Here is an 8,002-nt window from a genome sequence, read left to right on the forward strand (position 1 = left end):
CATTGCTGCGAAAGGTGGATATACACTGTACTAGTGCCGACATTGTGCATGCTCTGTTGCCTGTGTCTATGTGCCTGTGGTTCTGTCAGTGTGATCATGTGATGTATCTGACCCCAGGAATGTGTCAATAAAGTTTCCCCTTCCTGGGACAATGAATTCACGGTGTTCTTATTTCAATTTCCAGGAGTGTATTTCTTTTATTGTTGTGCGTCCATGTCAGTTTGTATGCTTTCTGAAGTTTTCTGTTCTTTGCATGTCGGATGCCTTGTTTTATCGTCATATTTGTATATATGTATATTTGTATGTATCTCGAATGGGCCTGAGATTTCTGGCATAGATTTTATTTTGGATGTGGTATCTGTAAGTGCCTGTTGTATGAGCGCACTAGTTTTTCTGTCTATTCCACAATCTCCTAATGCGTCATAGAGATTCTGCCTGTCTATGGATTTATAGGCCTTCCTAAAGTCCACGAATGTGGCTACAGTGCTGTTCGTCTGTTCGCAGGTTCCAAATTTGTTCAATATAGGACCTTCCTTTGCTGAACTCTGTTTGCTATTTACCTACCTTTGTACCAGCTTGTGGTTCTATTCTGTTGAGTAATACCTTGGAGAGAATATTGTAGGCGATCGGTAATAATGAGATTCCTCTGTAATTATCAGGGTCTGTCTTGTCGTCCTTTTTCTGGGGTGAGTGAATCAACGCACATTTCCATTCCTATGGAATTTACTCTGTATTCCATATTTCTGTAAGAATTTCATGGATTTTCTTTGCGAGGTTTGGGCTTTGAGTTCCCAGAAATTGGAAATAACGCTGTCATTTTCTGGGGCTCTGATGTTTTTTAGTTGTGTTATAATCTCTTTCACCTATGTTATTGAAGGCGGCTTTGAATCTGGGTCCGCTACCGCTTTCGTTGAGAGTAATTTTTCTTTAGGCTTCCCGCAATTGAGAAGTTCATCAAAATAATTTTTAAGAAGTTTGCATTTTTCTTTAGTATTTGTTTCCAGAGATCCGTCTGTTCTTTTGAAGCAAATATTTGAAGGTTGATAATCTTTTATATTTTCCCTGAAAATTCTGTAGAAATTTCTCATGTTATTTCTCATGAAGTCTTCCGCGATTTCATTTAGTCTATTTTTGACGTATGTTCAAATGGCTCTGAGCACTATGGAACTTAACATCTATGGTCATCGGTCCCCTAGAACTTAGAACTACTTAAACCTAACTAACCTAAGGACATCACACACATCCATGCCCGAGGCAGGATTCGAACCTGCGACCGTAGCAGTCGCGCGGCTCCGGACTGAGCGCCTAGAACTGCTAGACCACCGCGGCCGGCTTTTGACCTACGTATGTTCTTTTCACTCTTGTGTTTCTGAACTTCATGGAAATCTTGCCATATCTATTTTGTTTGTTGCTGCTAACTTCTTCCAAGCCTGGATTCTACGTCCACTGGCCTGAACACAAGTTGCGTTCCACCATCTATGTCTTCGTGTCCTAGGAGGTTGACCACAACGAATTGCATTCTGAGTTGCCATCGCGAGGTCTGTCCAATTTTCTGTTGAACTATGTTTAATTGTTTCAATTATTTTGTCTTTGTTTATCTTCAAGTATTCTAGGCCACATCTTATAATTTTTTCTGTGTTGTCTTTCTGTTTCTTAGGATTGGCCTAATTTTCAATTGTAGCAAGTGATGGTCGGACACGAAGAATACTTCGCGTGTTCTCACAATCAGAATTTCGACTTTCAAAAATGGTTCAAATGGCGCTAAGCAGTATAGGACTTAACATCTTAGGTCATCAGTCCCCTAGACTTAGAACTACTTAAACCTAAGTAACCGAAGGACATCACATACATCCATGCACGAGGCAGGATTTGAACCTGCGACCGTAGCAGCAGTGCGGTTCCGGACTGAAGCGCCTAGAACCGCTCGGCCACAGCGGCCGGCAATTTCGACTTTATTTTTACTTGTAATGGCTACGTGATCTATTTGAAATTCTCCCCATACATTTCTGGGCGTTTTCTATTTTTTGTGGGTTTCCGTCTTGGCTTTTTAAATTGCGTTAACATAATTTTTAAGCTAGTTCGAGATGTTCCCATTCCTGTTGGTGCGTTTTTGTGCTGTGTATGGGCCTGTGATTTGCTTGTATTTCTTCTCCTTGCCTAGTTGTGCACTGAAATCTCCTGATACAATTTTAGCGTGTGTTTCTAGTATTTTGTTATTTCTTCCATGTCTTTCTAAAAATTTTAGACTCCTTGCGGTTTCTTTCTGTTGTGATCGTTTGTCGGTGCATGTGCACTGATGATTGTGTACATTTTGTTTTCTGATTTACAGGTTATTTAGTGATTCTTTCTGATACTGTATTGAAATCTAGGACGTTGTCTGTGACTGATTTGTGAACCGCAAATAATGTGCCAAACATTGTCGGTGTCCCTCGTCTGACAGCAGTTTTTCCTTCATATATTCTGTAGTTTTCTGTGCTGAAGTGGTTTTCATCTGTGAAACGCGTCTCTTGTATTGCGAAGATTTTGATGTGAATTCTTTTCAGAACGTCCGTAAGCTGTTTGAGCTTGCCTGTCTTGACCAGCGTATTTGTGTTGAACATGCCAATATAGAGTTTGCGAAAAGTTTTCGAGAAGCTCCGATTCTTCTCGTTCTGATGATGTTCCTGGTTCCCCAGAATCCGATGACCAGGAAAGTCCAGTATATTTACTGGGGTGTGGGGTAGTGTATATGGATTTAGGCCTGAGTTAGTATTTGGTCCACCCTGAGTATTCCCCAGTATCACCCATATATGGGAGGCTTTCCCCTATCCGCCACCTGGTGAGGCGCCCGATGGGGATAATAGCAGTAACAGTAGTAATAATAATAATATGATGGTGATAATGAAGAGCCGGCCGCCGTGGCCGAGCGGTTCTAGGCGCTTCAGTCAGGAACCGCGCGACTGCTAAGGTCGCAGGTTCGAATCCTGCCTCGGGCATGGATGTGTGTGATGTCCTTAAGTTAGTTAGGTTTAAGTAGTTCTAAGTTCTAGAGGACTGATGACCTCAGATGTTCAGTCCCATAGTGCTCAGAGCCATTTTGATAATGATGAAAATGTCGACAATAGCACTGAACATTTTGTATCCTAGGGAACATGTTTTCTTAAACAACATAAATCCTTTTTTAGTCCTTCTTGCAGAACATTTTCTTTAAGCTATGTCACATTTTGTTTGAAATGGACAGCACAGCCATACAGTATTGATTCGAGATATATATTGTACATGTGATTACATAAAAAGGAAAAGGAAACTAAATCTCGCGATCAGGCCTTGAAGACCACGCAACAGTCTGCCGATTGGCGTTTCATCTTCAGTCATTCATCATCGGATGCGGTATAGGGCGGTGGTCGACGTTTCGACCTTGAAGCCGCTATAGCTCTCAATCAGGTAGCTCCTGAATTAACATCACAAGGCTGAGTGGACCGCGGTCCAGCCCTATCAGCAAGGAAAAAAAACATTGATAGTACTGGGAACTGAACCCAGGTCGTCGTCCCCTCCGCCCCCTCCCCCCCCCCCAAAAAAATGAACGTCTGTCGAGTTGACCACTCGCATACGGAGGCGGACATCTGTTATTACCGTGTTGCCAAATTACCTTTCTTTGACGTCTCTTTTGTAACGAAAATACGCAAGGGACGAAATTTTGTAACAGACACTTTCGTTCTGTTACTATGCTTGGAATCGCGCTGTGACGACAGAGCGCGCGAATTTCGGTTCACCGTGTATACAGGAGGAACGGTCAGTATTCAGGGATATCACAGGAACGATAATTTGCAGCAAAAATATTCATATGGACATATGCCCTATTCACTATGGTTTCCGAAATGGAACACATTTAATGTACATGGGTTAGTGGCGCACACTCTGACGTTTTATTCTTGCCCTTTCTGCCTCGTTGCTTTGAATCTCTTTGCTCGGGATGTCTTTTTGCCATTAAACTAGCCCTTTGAATGTGCTGTTGTCCATGGTGTGTTGTGAGTGAAGTACTGCGATGTATTAGGATTGTATCAGGCAGAAGCATCGGTTAACTGTATTTGCACACGCTAGAATGCCACACATCTACAGTAATGAAGAATATGCAGGTATGGAGTATGTTTACGGTTTATACGGTGGTAGTACTATTGCTGCCTTCGCAGAATACCGTCGCCAATTTCCGGCACGTCGAAATCCTGATCGTAGAGTGCTTACCAGTTTTTAGCACACTGTGTGAAACAGATATTCTTCCAAGTTCCCATTTTTCCTCTGAACGTGTAATTCAACAATGTGTGCACTAACAGTATCAAATTGTTCAAATAGTGCAGCGTATCGACGTGTACGATAATGTATAGATGTGCCAGTATTAAAAATACGTATTTTTCAATTGATACTTTGTTAAACGCATGTTTTAATGATTACTAGCTGTCGTACATGTGTACATTGTAAACCTGACAATGTACTGATTAATACAGAAAATAAATAACAATGTGTATTTAATGTGTTCTAGCTCCGAAATCATTCAGAAAACATCACATTTCCATATGGAGTTTTTTGTTTCAAATGATCGTTCCTGTCATATCTCTGGAATACTGACCATTCCTCCCGGGATACACTGTAAATATGGAATAGTATTTAGGAGGCAGTATAAAGATCTTATGTGCTTTATCCTTTAATCTTTGATTTCCTTCTGTGTACCAAATAACTATTTTTCTCATTCAACAGAGCTGACGTTTCGCTACTAAAAAAGCTTTTTTTTATTTTTTTACGAAAATGGTTTCATCTACTTATTTACTAATTTATACCCAAGGTAGGCTGCTCATTTGTCAGGTATTGACAGATTGTATCAGTTTTTGCTTCTAGATATTTAGAAACTAACGGCCTTGCCGCAGTGGTAACACCAGTCCCATCAGATTACCAAAGTGAAATGCTTTCCAGCTTGGCCAACGCTTGGATGGGTGATCGTCCGTGTCTGCCGAACGCTGTAGGCAAGTAGGGTGCACTCAGCCCTTGTGAGGGCAATTGAGGAGCTACTTGATGGAGAAGTCACGAAAACTGACAATGGCCGAGAGAGCGGTGTGCCGACCACAGGCCTCTCCATATCAGCATCCAGTGACGCCATTCGGCTGTGGATGTCACAGCAGTCGGTCGGTACCGTTGGGCCTTCCGAGGTCTTTACAGACGGAGTTTAGGTAGTGTAGACATTTAGAACGTTTTATGGAGGAACTAGTGTCTTCAGACACTCGAGACCTTCGCTACGTGTTTCTCGTGAGACTCTCGGGAAAGAAATGGCGCTTCTGATGCCACGATTCTGTGTCACTTTGAGAGCACGAGGAGAGCAGCAAGTTCAGAATCTTGTAGACTGGGCCAACAGGCTGAGTCGTGAAGGGAGGTATGGCCTTCTCTTCACAATGAACAGCATACTTGCAATCTGCTGAGCCTGCAACGCCAAACACCACTAGAAATGAATTCGGTCATTTAATTTGAGCTGTATCGTTTGTCCGGTGTGAGCAGAAAAGACTGTACGACTGTCAGTACTTGTAGTGCAAATTAATGGCAGTGAATAGGAAGTCATGGGTATGAGGATACTACTCGAATGTTCCGGTGCAGCGTCGCATTAGTTTCCTATATATTAATTTAGAAAGCCATAATACAATGGGAATGATTCGTCTTTTGAAGAACCATGAAACATTTCATGGCAATCAAGTATAAACCAGTAGCTCTTCATTGTGAGTTACTAGTGCAGGTATTATTAGTAAAGACAGTATATTACTCATTTTACTGGGTGTGAAAATTTCTTTTATTTATACGTTACGGGCAAGACCTTTTGATTTTGTCGCCTTGAGTATGATACCATCAGTTCGGTCTTCTTTGCAGTAACATGATGTATTTACCTCAGCCCGCAACGACTGAATTCAAAGAGTAGTTTCCTTAGAACATCGACGGCACTTAGAATCAGTGCTGAAAAAGTTGGGTTGCACCTATGGAGGGCTACGACCTACCTTTTCCGTGATAGGAAGAAAGTTTCTGATACTTTACCTCCTGGTTGTGGTGAGAAATGGGCGACTCTGAAGTCCCTGAATAGATTGAGATCTAGAGTTCATGGCTTAAAGGTTAATTCGGGAAGGTGGGGCCACTCTGATCAAGATGATATTCAGTGTCACTGTTCATCATGTGCTACAATACAGACTGCGTCCAGCCTCCTACACAGAAGGTGAACTTCATCAAGGAACAAAAAATGAATTGGAAGTCGGAACGTTTTGGGCAAAAGTAATATAGTCACAACTGTGTATAATGCGTATATTTCTGATACAAGGATAAAAAAATTACTTCCTTACTTACCAACCATCACTCAATCTTCAGTGTATTCTATCTTCATTGTTTTCGGATACCTAGATATTTCGGTTTTGGAATTGTTTAGGTGACTAACCATTATGTTGACAAGAACATGCGCTGCAGAATGTAGATGCTATAGTATGTATTTTACAGATTAAAATGAACATTACATCAAATAAAATAAAACTTTAAGAAGCTGTCTGTTTTATAAGCGCTACAAATATTAGGACGCTTCGAATTTTCTTTTCTTCTTTTCATGGTTCCTTCAGTCAGGTTCTTGTGCTCTGTATCTGCAAACTCAAAAAAACAAAAAAACCGTGGTATGTGACGAAGGCAAAGTAACGATGATGGACGTGTGAGGATGATTTATTGAGACAGAATAAACAGACCAAGAAGGTTGGCAATCCGAAATTGAGACCATTATTTACAAAAAGTAGACACGGGAAACTTCATAGAATCGACATAGCGTGTCATACTACGCGCCATCGCAAACAGTGCTCCCTTTATTCCACACAACTTCTGTTTGGGAACATCTGTCAACTGATTCTACCTGTTTCGCTGTCTCCACCAACGATATTTTGCCCCAGACTACTGGAAGTGGATTCATATATTTGCAATATGTCTCCGATTAGTCTAGCATTCTAAGATGTTCCACAGATGTTAAAGACATTATACAGGGTGATTATAATTAAACTTTCAAATCGCTGTAGAGATAACACCACTGGTCAGAATGATGTCAAATTGCAACAGAATATTATCGGAGAAGGGAAAAAGAGTATGTCAGACTAAAAATAAATAGTTACAAAATGTAGCAATAGATGGCACTGTAAGCATCATAATTTAATGGTGGTCGACTACAAATGAAAAATAAATCATACACTAATGCCTAAGGTGTGCGTCTGACGTTAAACAAACTGTACTACTCAGTGTGCATGGGTATACGGGTGAGATACTGTTAGTTACGTAAGCCCATCCACCACGGCATGGTCATATCACATTAGATGGGAAGAATAGGTTTTTAATTGCACTGAGGCCAAAAACCTCATAAAAAGCATCACTCACATCCGTTCTTAATTGTCCTGAGACCAAAAACCGCATAAAAAGCATAAATCAAAATCAAATCGGATTATTAATTTCTGTGTGACTGGCGCAAAATATGTTCAATATGCTGTCCACCGTTTTTTGCAACAAGTTGAAATCGAGAAACAGCATGTTTCACAACTGATCGAAGTGTTTTTGGGGTCACGTTTAGAATGTGTTGTGCAGTGCGTGCCTACAATGCAACTGAGTTTGCAGTCGGAACACTGAACACAACATTTTTCAGATAGCTCCACAGCCAGAAGTCACATGGATTAAGATTAGATGATCGGGACGGCCAGCCTGCAGGGAAATGGCGACTGATAATTCTAGCATTTCCGAAATGGCGCTTCAGCAGCTGTTTAACTGGATTTGCAATGTGCGGAGGTGTGCTACCTTGCATACAAATGATCTCATCGACACATCCACGCTGTTGAAGAGCTGGAATGACGTGGTTGCGTAAAAGACACTCATAGCGTTTACCAATGACGGTACAGCACCTACCTCTTCGAAAATGATGCCGTAGACCCACGCCACACAGTGACCTTTTCAGGATGAAGTGGTACTGGTTGATTTGCGTGTG

The sequence above is a fragment of the Schistocerca serialis genome, chromosome 3 (genome assembly GCF_023864345.2).
Source record: "Schistocerca serialis cubense isolate TAMUIC-IGC-003099 chromosome 3, iqSchSeri2.2, whole genome shotgun sequence".
Lineage (NCBI taxonomy): Eukaryota > Metazoa > Arthropoda > Insecta > Orthoptera > Acrididae > Schistocerca > Schistocerca serialis.